We start from the raw sequence: 9,786 nt of genomic DNA, 5'->3' as shown, positions 1-9,786 counted from the left end.
ATAAGAGAGCTAAAGAAACATGCCATTTCAAGCTGCTGAAGTTTGCAGATGTTGCCAAGAATGAGAACAAACTTGGGAAACACAAGAGAGAATGAAGGCCCAAATTTCTAATTCTTCTGACTATTTAGATTTACTGTCACACAGACACAAATTTAGAGCCACTTGAGATATGTGACTGTGTTCAAAGATGTTTTGAAATAAAGAACACAGATATAATAATCAAGGGTTGGCAATAGTTCTGTAATGTTGAAATCAGTTCTGTATTATTGTAACAGCTCTCATATAAATAGATAAAATATGATTCCTAAGTTTTTACTAATCTGTATTACTTCCCTCCAGGGTGAGGTATAGTAACTGTCTGCAACAGGGAACAGGAAGCATTTAGAATGATTGTCTGTGTCTGAGCAGAAATGAGAATCTAGGTTTATAACTGCACCCACTGGAAGTGTGACACTAGAAATTACATATTTTATGGAAAACTGCTCAAGGCAACTAGTGATTAAGCCATCAAGCAATCTGAAATCAAGGGATGCTCCTTCTAAGTAACACAGTAAAAATCAGGTAATTGTTCAGGGCTGTATCCTGACCTCACTGTCTAGGAAGGGGGCTTGTGGTCTCTAGAATTAAACAAAGAAACTGGGCTAGGGTGAGATGAAAGGGGAGAGCACTGCTATCAAATTTTCTGTGGTTCTTTTCAACAATATAACCAGCCCAACAGGGCTGCACTCTGCCCTTTGCTGAAAGCACAGAATGACAGTGCAGCCCTGTCCAAGTTTATGATGTAATTTTGTAAGTGCTCTCTTATGTGTGTTTGTTCTCAGTAGTGTAGCTCTTTCATCCAGTGCCACCACTGCCTTGGTATTCTGAGCACATTCAGAAGCCAGTCCAATTTAAATGTACCCCTGTTGTGATACCTTTATTTCTCAAACTCATCTTGAGTGTGTGGGAAGGAATCATTGTGGCTTTTTGTTTTCAATGGAATCTGATCTCTGTCAGGATCTTTGCTCCGGGCTTTCCATTAACAGCTTTTAGTTTACTAATCACTTCTTTTGAGCTACAGGCATTAACCATTTATGCAATCAACCATAATACCTGGATAGGATCTTTTACATGTTAGATTGCTGTTGTTTGCTAAGAGTGAAAAAATTGCTTGTTAAGTGGGTGTCTGATGAGAGGATAAATTGCTGGCAAAGGAAATAAAAACAGCCACGCTGTAACATATCCACAGCTCATTTAGACTTTGACAGCAGCTGGATCTGAATGCTTCATCAAAAGGTGTAACATTTCCCCAGCATAAACAATTGTATTTCTGTGTTCCAGAAAATTTCTTTCTTATTCAAACTGGTGCTTATTTTATGCCAGAAAGCTTGAATACTAATAACCTTAATGTTCCTTGCAGTAATAATAATTAGGCTAACATTTGCCATCTATAGAACAAAACCAACATAGTACAGAACTTCACAATTTTAATAAGAAAATCAAACAGCCAGTGTCACCCCAATGCAAAACCCAACTGGCAGGATTTTTATGATACATACACATCCAGCTCCCAAAGAGCTGTTTTGATTTATTTAAGTGGTAGAGTAACAACTTCTGCAGAAGCATTGGAGATGCTCCTTTGCCCAGCCTGCCTGTGGCTACCACGGGTGTTTGGACTTTGCTGAACACATCATTTTCCTGTTGTCTCCCTGTATCATCTGTTGCCTCTGAATCTTGCCTGTAGACACACCAGAATGGCTGTTCATGGAAAGAGCTTGCTCCCAGCAACAGTCTCTTCCTGTGCTAGTTTAGCTGGGCCCTGTTGCCTCAGTGTGATGGTTCTGAGACATTTCTGTGGACTTCTCCTCCTTCATAGAGAGTCTGGGAATACTTACTCATCTCTGGAATGGTTCACAGAAATCTGGCAGATGTTATATCTGAGATTAGACACCCACCTTCATTTCAGACACCACTGTGTGTAGGGCCAATGCTGATGCAGTACTGACATATCTGCCTGCAGTCATGCTTTGTTGAAGTGAAATCTGTTATTTCTGCATTGTGCCCTGGCATAAATCCTCTAGAAGTGGAATTTTCCCATTTCCCAGAAAATGGAGAGCCACAGAACCACAAATAGTACTTCACAGGTAGGGAAAAGAACAAAAGTTACCTGTAGGTCTTCAGGTCTTCTTCTCTTTGGATGTGCTGCCTACCTCTAGAGGTCCTGGAGTATTTCAGTCTCCTACATTTTCTTCTAAGAGAGACAGTGAACTGTTCAGTACTCCTCAGCCATTGGTTACATAACATCTTGCAGTGCCTGCATTTTGAGCACAATTTGCTCTGATTACTTTAAACATTGTCAGAATACTGGTCTTACATCAGTAACCAGGTTTACAAGAGACTGGTGAAAGTTTTCACTAAAGACAAATAGACTCTTGTTTCCTATGTAAGCTTCTCTGGAGCTTGGCGAGTGAGAAACATCTAAACACAGATTTGATGCTTTCAGATATTTTCTGAGGTCTGAAACATCATACAGAAGAAGAGTATTTACTGTTAATTTAGCACAGACCACTAGGGGCAAATCTTTTCTAAATCCAGAAACAGGGTGACAAAATTACAATACACCACAATTTATGAAGGAATCTCATGTCTAGCATGACCCAGGGTAAAATGTCCCAAGATTAGAATTTTAACATGTAGCAAACTTTTAACATGTAATTAATTATAATTAAGGAATGGAATGCAGCACATGTTACACATAGAGAGTGATTTGCTGGCCTAGGGCCTAATACTTAGAGATCCTTAATATCTAACTGCTGAGTGCAAGATCAGTAAAAGCATGGTATCTCTAAGTATGTAACTAAAAGGAGATTAAACACCCCCCACTTCATCAAACACCCCCCACCTTTGAAATTAGTAATAAAACTTCTATTATCATCAAGAACTGGTAATCAAGAGATAATCCTGTTTTATTACTTGGTAACTGAGACACTCGGAGATTAAAAGTAAGATTTGCTAAGAGATGAGAATTCTCCCAACTCTTGTCCTTATGAGATGTCTGAGAATTTTACTGCTGCAGTTGCCAGTGCCAAAACATTTTTGAAATCTCCCTGCATTGCCTTAAACTCAGTAGGTGCAGAGCACCACAAAGTATTGTGTTTGTGTCCTCTGTTTGACCTGTGCATGATTTCTGTCTCTCAGAGCACACACTTCCTTGGGTCCTACAATGCTGAATACATTCCAAAGGAAACAGATAAGACAGTCTCTTCCACATGGATTAAACCCTTTTGCTTCCTGCTTTCACCCCCTTCAAAATTTCAAACTGGGAAAGAGCAATCAGAAAGGAACCAGACATACTTTAAGGGAGATTTTTTTTTTAGTGTGTACAAAATAGGAGAAAATAGATACTGATGTAATTTTGAATAAAAGTAATTGAAAAGTAGTGGCAGCAAACTGAGAGATTAATTAAACAAAAATATGAGAGGAAGGGGTTGTTTATCTGTGCTTTATCTAGTAGAAATTAATGGATAATATGGAAAAATGGCTACCATTGCAGATTAATATATACTTCAACAATTAAAAAAAATTATTATTGTTTACCTACAGCAGTAGTAAAGAATAAAGGCTATGGAGCCTGGTCTCCATGGGGAAGTCTGTGAGTGCATCAAAAGCAAACTCATGGACACATATTCTCTGCAAAACAAAGGACATTGTTTCCCTGTGAAATACAGTTAATGCTGGCACTGCTTCAGATCTTCTGCATTTCTTCACATGTTCCCAGCCAAACAAGGCAAGGCTTCATAAATACTTAGGTGGACTGTGATGCACCAGAAAAGAGGGAGCAAACAGTGCATTATGTCCCTATCCATGTGAAGACTGGGGGAGCAGAGGAGAACCAGGGAGCAGAGGTATAGCAAGGCAGATCTCAAATCTTCAGTAGTCTTGGATTCCTGCCTAGTTTTGGACTAAGATATAAAGGATTTGTACAGAAGAGCAACAAGTAAAAATAGTGAGCCCATCCCCTCCCTGTGACCACCTGAATCTCAAACTGCTAAGAGAGCACCTAGTGGCCCAGCCAGGTCAGGAATAGTCCTTTTCTTGGCCACTTGGCCGAGTATATTGAAATTCTTGCATTAAGCAGCATGACCAAACCCTGACAACATGGAATTTAGGCAGGAAGAAGACTGGAAGTCACTGCAGAGGTGGAAGGTGAGAAATTACTCCAGCTAGACAATTGGGAGGGTGACTGAAGGGTTTCATCTCGGCACTTTTTGAAAGCAAAACATATTAATGCCTTCTGACTATTAAATCTGTGCAATGTCAGTGAAACACTGAACATTGTCCTAGCAATAACTAAAGGGGAAACAAAGGAACATGATTCTATGTTTTTGTGGTCCTTACTCCAGATTATTGAATTTGCAGCTATAATATCTTACCCTAAGAAAATTCTAAACCAGACAAAGGATTTTCATTTAATTTGTCACATTCTTTTTGCAAATTTTATTCAATTATTTTTTCCATCAATTAAGAAGATTTATGAATATGTTTTCCATTATGTGATGTTTGTCAAGTAAATTATTCATTAGTTTTCCCTCAGCCAGCAAATTATTTGTGAACCATCATTTCCCCTTTTGTTTTTCAACCTGCTTAGATTTCTAAAACAGTGACAGACTTTATGTTTGATGAATGTGCCTTGTTTTCTTCATAATTTTTACATAACCAAATACACTTTTTATAGGTATTTGGACTCACAGTTGAGTAGTTGGAGCAGTTGCACTTAGAAATGAACACACGTAAGATCCCAGGTTTAGTCTAAGTTATTAGCCCATACTGTGTTCTGCAAAGGTAAAGTATGTTAGGTGACATGTTATTGCTCAGTTGTCTAACCCTAAAGATTTGAAATGCCCCTGAAGAAGCAGTGGACCTTAACTCTCTCAACTTACATAATGATCACCCTAACACCAGGCTACAGACCCAGTTGTCATTTCATGAATCCTAATGCTTTGAATAACAAAGGCTGAAAGGCACATTCACCTGCAATACTGTGGTGGTTAAGGTGAGCTTGAATTTTCAATGTCCTTATTTGTTGCTGCCTCAGACAAGTGCTGGAGGATCTTGTACAAGTTACAGCTACAAGACTGATAGAATTGGATTGTTGGTAGCAATGAACCAAAATGTCCATCCCTAGGACGCCTTTAATACAATTGTTTATCTACTTTGTAGAACTCAGCAATGAAAGTTAAGAGGGGCGATAACTTTGTCAAAAATACAGCCAGGGTTTGAGTTTGGCATACAGGAAATTATATTAATGGGTGTTGATATTTATCTGCAACATCCATGTGACATTAGGAATTGGCCTTCTGTCAGGTCCTAGAGGACAAGCACTTGACTAGAACAAGATAATGGTCATAATCAACACTGAGTTGCTGGCAGACTAAATGCAGGAGCCATATAGGGTGATGGGGGTAAGTCTAATTTGCCCTTTGCATTGATGTAAACCATTCTGAGCCCCCAGGCAGTGGTAAGGTACTACCCTGCTGACAACAGGGGAGAAAAAGTGGCCTGGTACAAGTGAGTCAGAAATGAAGAAAAACAAAATGGCTGGAACCATTCGTGCCTATTTGATTGATTCTCAAAGTGTGTCCCATCCCAAACATTTTTCCAATAATTTAGCTGTTTCTATTGCTCTTGCTGCAGCTATTGTTTTTCTGTTCCTTCTTGCTGCAGTGGAGCAAGTCTGTTTTTAACTTCTACTGCCGTGGAGTTTATCTCCAGGGCCATTGTGAGAATGTTAAAAGAGCATGACATGGGTGTGCATGTGGAAATGATCAGTAATCTTTAGCCTGCAATTGCAGAACTCTCTTATCTCAGGACAAGGGAGGAGGGAATGAAATTGGATTTCCTGCTTCTCATGACAGTTTCTATAGCTGTACTGTGGTAGCCCCATCGGGTACGATACCGCACAGCTAACCTAAGCTGCTTTTCTCATTGGGAGCAGCTGCCAGCTTCTCTTTAGAACTGTGGGTGTGAAAACTATGTATAGAATTGGCACTTTCCTTCTTGGTTTATAATTTTCTGACTCACCGTATGTAAAGTTTTCTCAACATTTGTGCCTCACAAGAGCACACCCAAAGTGATTAAGAGAAAAGCCCCAGTTCTTTACGCGAGCAATAAAAAAAACATTGCAATTGTGACCTTAGCTTTTGTCTGGAGAGATAAAGCAAGAGCAGATGTTATGTTTGAAAATAACTGACAGTGAATTAGCCATGTACAGTGTGTCTTGAAAGTGCTGTAATGCAAAACAGACACTGTGTTCAACCCAGCCCTCAGCAACGTGCTCCTTGTGTTGGCATAATAGGAGCAACCAGATATTTGCAGTGGTGGAACATGAGACAGGGAAGCTGCACTTGCAAATCTGCTTGTTGGAGGCAACTCTCAGTCAGGTGAAATCCATGGGACTATTCTCCTTTCTGTTTCTTGAGTCAGTGTTTTTTTGGGGCTTGTAAATGTGAGGAATTAAGAAAGTTCAGCTCAGTCTAGATGATGTCCTAAACTAATCTATTCCCTTACTTCTTGCCTTCTACTCAAATCATTCTCATCTTCACTTGTGTGAGGTGAAAGCAAATCCTTTGGCTTATTCCTTTTGTGTCATGTTATTTATTGAGAGTGAGAGCCTTCCACCCTTTTTACTGCTTTTTGTGTTGCTATGGCAATGGTAGGTGAGGCCCATGCTTCTAGTCTGGTTAAATGTAATTTTAATTGCTTCAATAAATGTACTTTAAAAATATACAGTGAAGGCTAATGTTAATGTTGTAGTTCTGTTGCATCACATGTAGTAGAGATAAAAATAAACATTAATGTAAACTTATGTTTGACTGGTTTTGAAGCTGGTGATTTAGCTTTCAGCACTCTGCCTTTTGTGCTGTGGCAGGGCTGATTGCTTTGGGTAAACACTTGTCTTCAGCTGAAGCCATGGGTAAATAGGATTGGAAAGATGTGCCTGAGCCATAGAATGCAGCTCCTTAGGATTGCAGGTGACTGTAAAATAGGCATTTAGCTTAGACTGATGCACAGAGCATCTGGATCATGCGATATTCTAGAAAAACCCTTGGAGCATACTTCAAAATCCTGCAACAGAGTTAAAAACTTTGTCTGCAGAGTGCTGTTAAGAGGAGGGCAAGAGATAGGGCTACTGCTGATATTCCATATATCTATGATTATCCTACCCTACAGAGCACAGGGAAATCATACGTCACGGCAATGGAATGCATTTCTGAAGGCCTTTGGGAGAATGTTTTAGTGGCAATTGCTTTTGTTCTTTTCACTCTTCACGAGTGAAATATGAGTTGAAATAGGCGTGGCTGTGTCATCTTCTGCCAAGATGCTGAAGACTGGCAGTGGACCTGTATATTTGGTCTCTATATTCAATATTTCTTTTTAACAGTGAATTGTGGAAAGGGATAGAAAAGAACTGCAAAATTGGTTTGAAAGTAGGAGAAAACATCCTGCAGTGTAAAAGCTACAAAATTGCATGTTTGAATTATTAAAAAGCTTTAGAGGAAGCTGGGACAGAGTGAATAAATATCTTCCTAAAGAGAAAATACCATATACCAAAAGGGCCTTTTACTTAGCAGAGAGAGGACTTAAGACCAGGCACATCCAGACTGGATATAAACCAAATTAAGCTTGAAGACAGACTAATCAGATACAAAGAGAGTGTCCAGCAAGGCTTCCTATGAGGACTGGCACATTCCTAGAGAAATTGTTCCAGTTCTACACAAGCTGGTGGGCAGAAAGGGGCAGCAGAGGGGGAAATTCTGTAACATTTTATATACAGATATACCTACACTGTTTATATGCTCACATAAGCACACACATATAAGGCAGAAGTGATGACTTGTTAGGCTTTTCTGGCTCTAGACTCCCAGGCAGTGATCTGTCTGGCAGTACTGAACTTGCTGTTTATAAACTTCTTACAGAAGACTTCTTAAAATAAGAAAGGTAGAAAGCAATTATAAGTTTTGTTGAAACCAATTATAATTTTTGTTGCTAAAGCTCTGTTAGATTCTGAAGCAATTATAAGAGAATTTGAATTATAATGTAAGTGTACAGTGGTTAGCTTTGATATGTGAAGGAAACATGGTTTCTAGTAATGGAACAATGTTGGCAATTAAACCTTGCAGTGCACAAAATGTTTGTAAACGAGATAAAGGATGTGTGTTGGTTGAAAGGGTCTTTATATGCCATTAGTGAAGTCTCCTTGAGTTTTGAAAAGTTTGACATAACCACTTTTTCATGGAGAATGTATAAAATACAATTTTTAAGTTCTAGATTAAAGCATATTATGTAGGTGAAATAACTGACCAGTGGACACCGTGTACAAGTGTGTGCATAAGCCTCATATTCTAAAGAAAAAATTGCTTAGAAAAATGCTTTGGAATCTGAAGAAATTTTACTAATACTTTTGCTAATATCAATATTTAGAAGTATAAGAATGATGCAAAGTTTGGCTTTGTGAGACGTTTAATTTGACTCATTGTTTACAATAAATAAATAGTTTATTGATATATAATATATAAATAATATATTGATATTCATAATATATTTATACAGAAAAATATAAAAAAATTATAAACTTAATTTCTGCAAAGTGCTATTTCTTTGTCTTGATCATGCCCAGGTTTATTAACTGAAAATGTTAAACTTATGTTATTTTGCAGATCTGCACCATTTCCTACAATAATTTGAACATTTTTGTGCTTTCCAAGGCTTTAGAAATATTAATCTTGAATACTTCTTAGAGTCTGGTGATAGCATAATGTAAAAGCAAAGTTAACCAATTCAAAAAGTTCTAAAGTTAAAGCATACATCATCTGTTATAACAGAATATTTTTTAAATTAGCAGTTAGAAGAAGAGACCCAATTAATGAGCTGTTTTGGGTGGCTTTGCTGGCTCACAGCCTGATTGTGCTCTCCCCTGGTGCTGGCTGCAGCCCTACCTGCACTACAGGAGGTGCTGTGTGGCATCCTCTGCTCCTGTGGCAGTGCAGGCTCCCAGGTGAGGGCTGGGAGTGCCAGAAAGAGCCATTTGTGACCCCCTCCCTCATCCCCCCTTCCTGAATCCCCAGCATAAAGGAGATGTTGGAGATGCAGAGTGTACCTGTCTGTTGAAATGAGCAAACATGATGGTTTCAGGTAGTTAATGTTGCATTGAACAGCACTAATTTGATGAGTATGACATGAGCTATTTAATTTGCATTGAATCGTTGCCTTGCAGTTGCATCCTAACCCCTAAAAACTATGGGTGTCTCATAAATCACAGAAGCCAAAGTGGCAGGTTTAGAATGTGCAGTACCTCCTAATCCCAGTAAAACAGTTATGAAGTAGGCTGAATAACTAATGGTGAAAGATAAAATAGATCTCAAAATCAGTCTTTTAGTTCATAAATAGCCTACCAAAACCTTGGGAGCCTTTTTAACTTGTCTTTTATTACCAATTATTTCCTGATTCCTTTCTGCCTTTAATTTTTGATCTGTCTTATAGATGAGACTGCAGATGCTTTGATGATCAATTCAGAAGTAATGAAAGTATATATGTATTAAAGTAAAGCATACCTTTAATTATGAACAGCTCTCCCTGATTAAATATCTGCCTTCCTCTGAATTATGTTAATTGAATTCTTATTAATTTTGGAATAACTGCATCTGCTTATTACAAGTAAATAAAAAATGAATATGACATGTTTATCTAGGAGTAAATCATATGGAAAAAATCTGTGAATCACAGAATTGGGTCTAGATGGGCTTCTTA

This window comes from Agelaius phoeniceus, chromosome 6 (genome assembly GCF_051311805.1).
Source record: "Agelaius phoeniceus isolate bAgePho1 chromosome 6, bAgePho1.hap1, whole genome shotgun sequence".
Classification (NCBI taxonomy): Eukaryota; Metazoa; Chordata; class Aves; order Passeriformes; family Icteridae; genus Agelaius; species Agelaius phoeniceus.
This window is presented reverse-complemented; position numbering follows the sequence as displayed.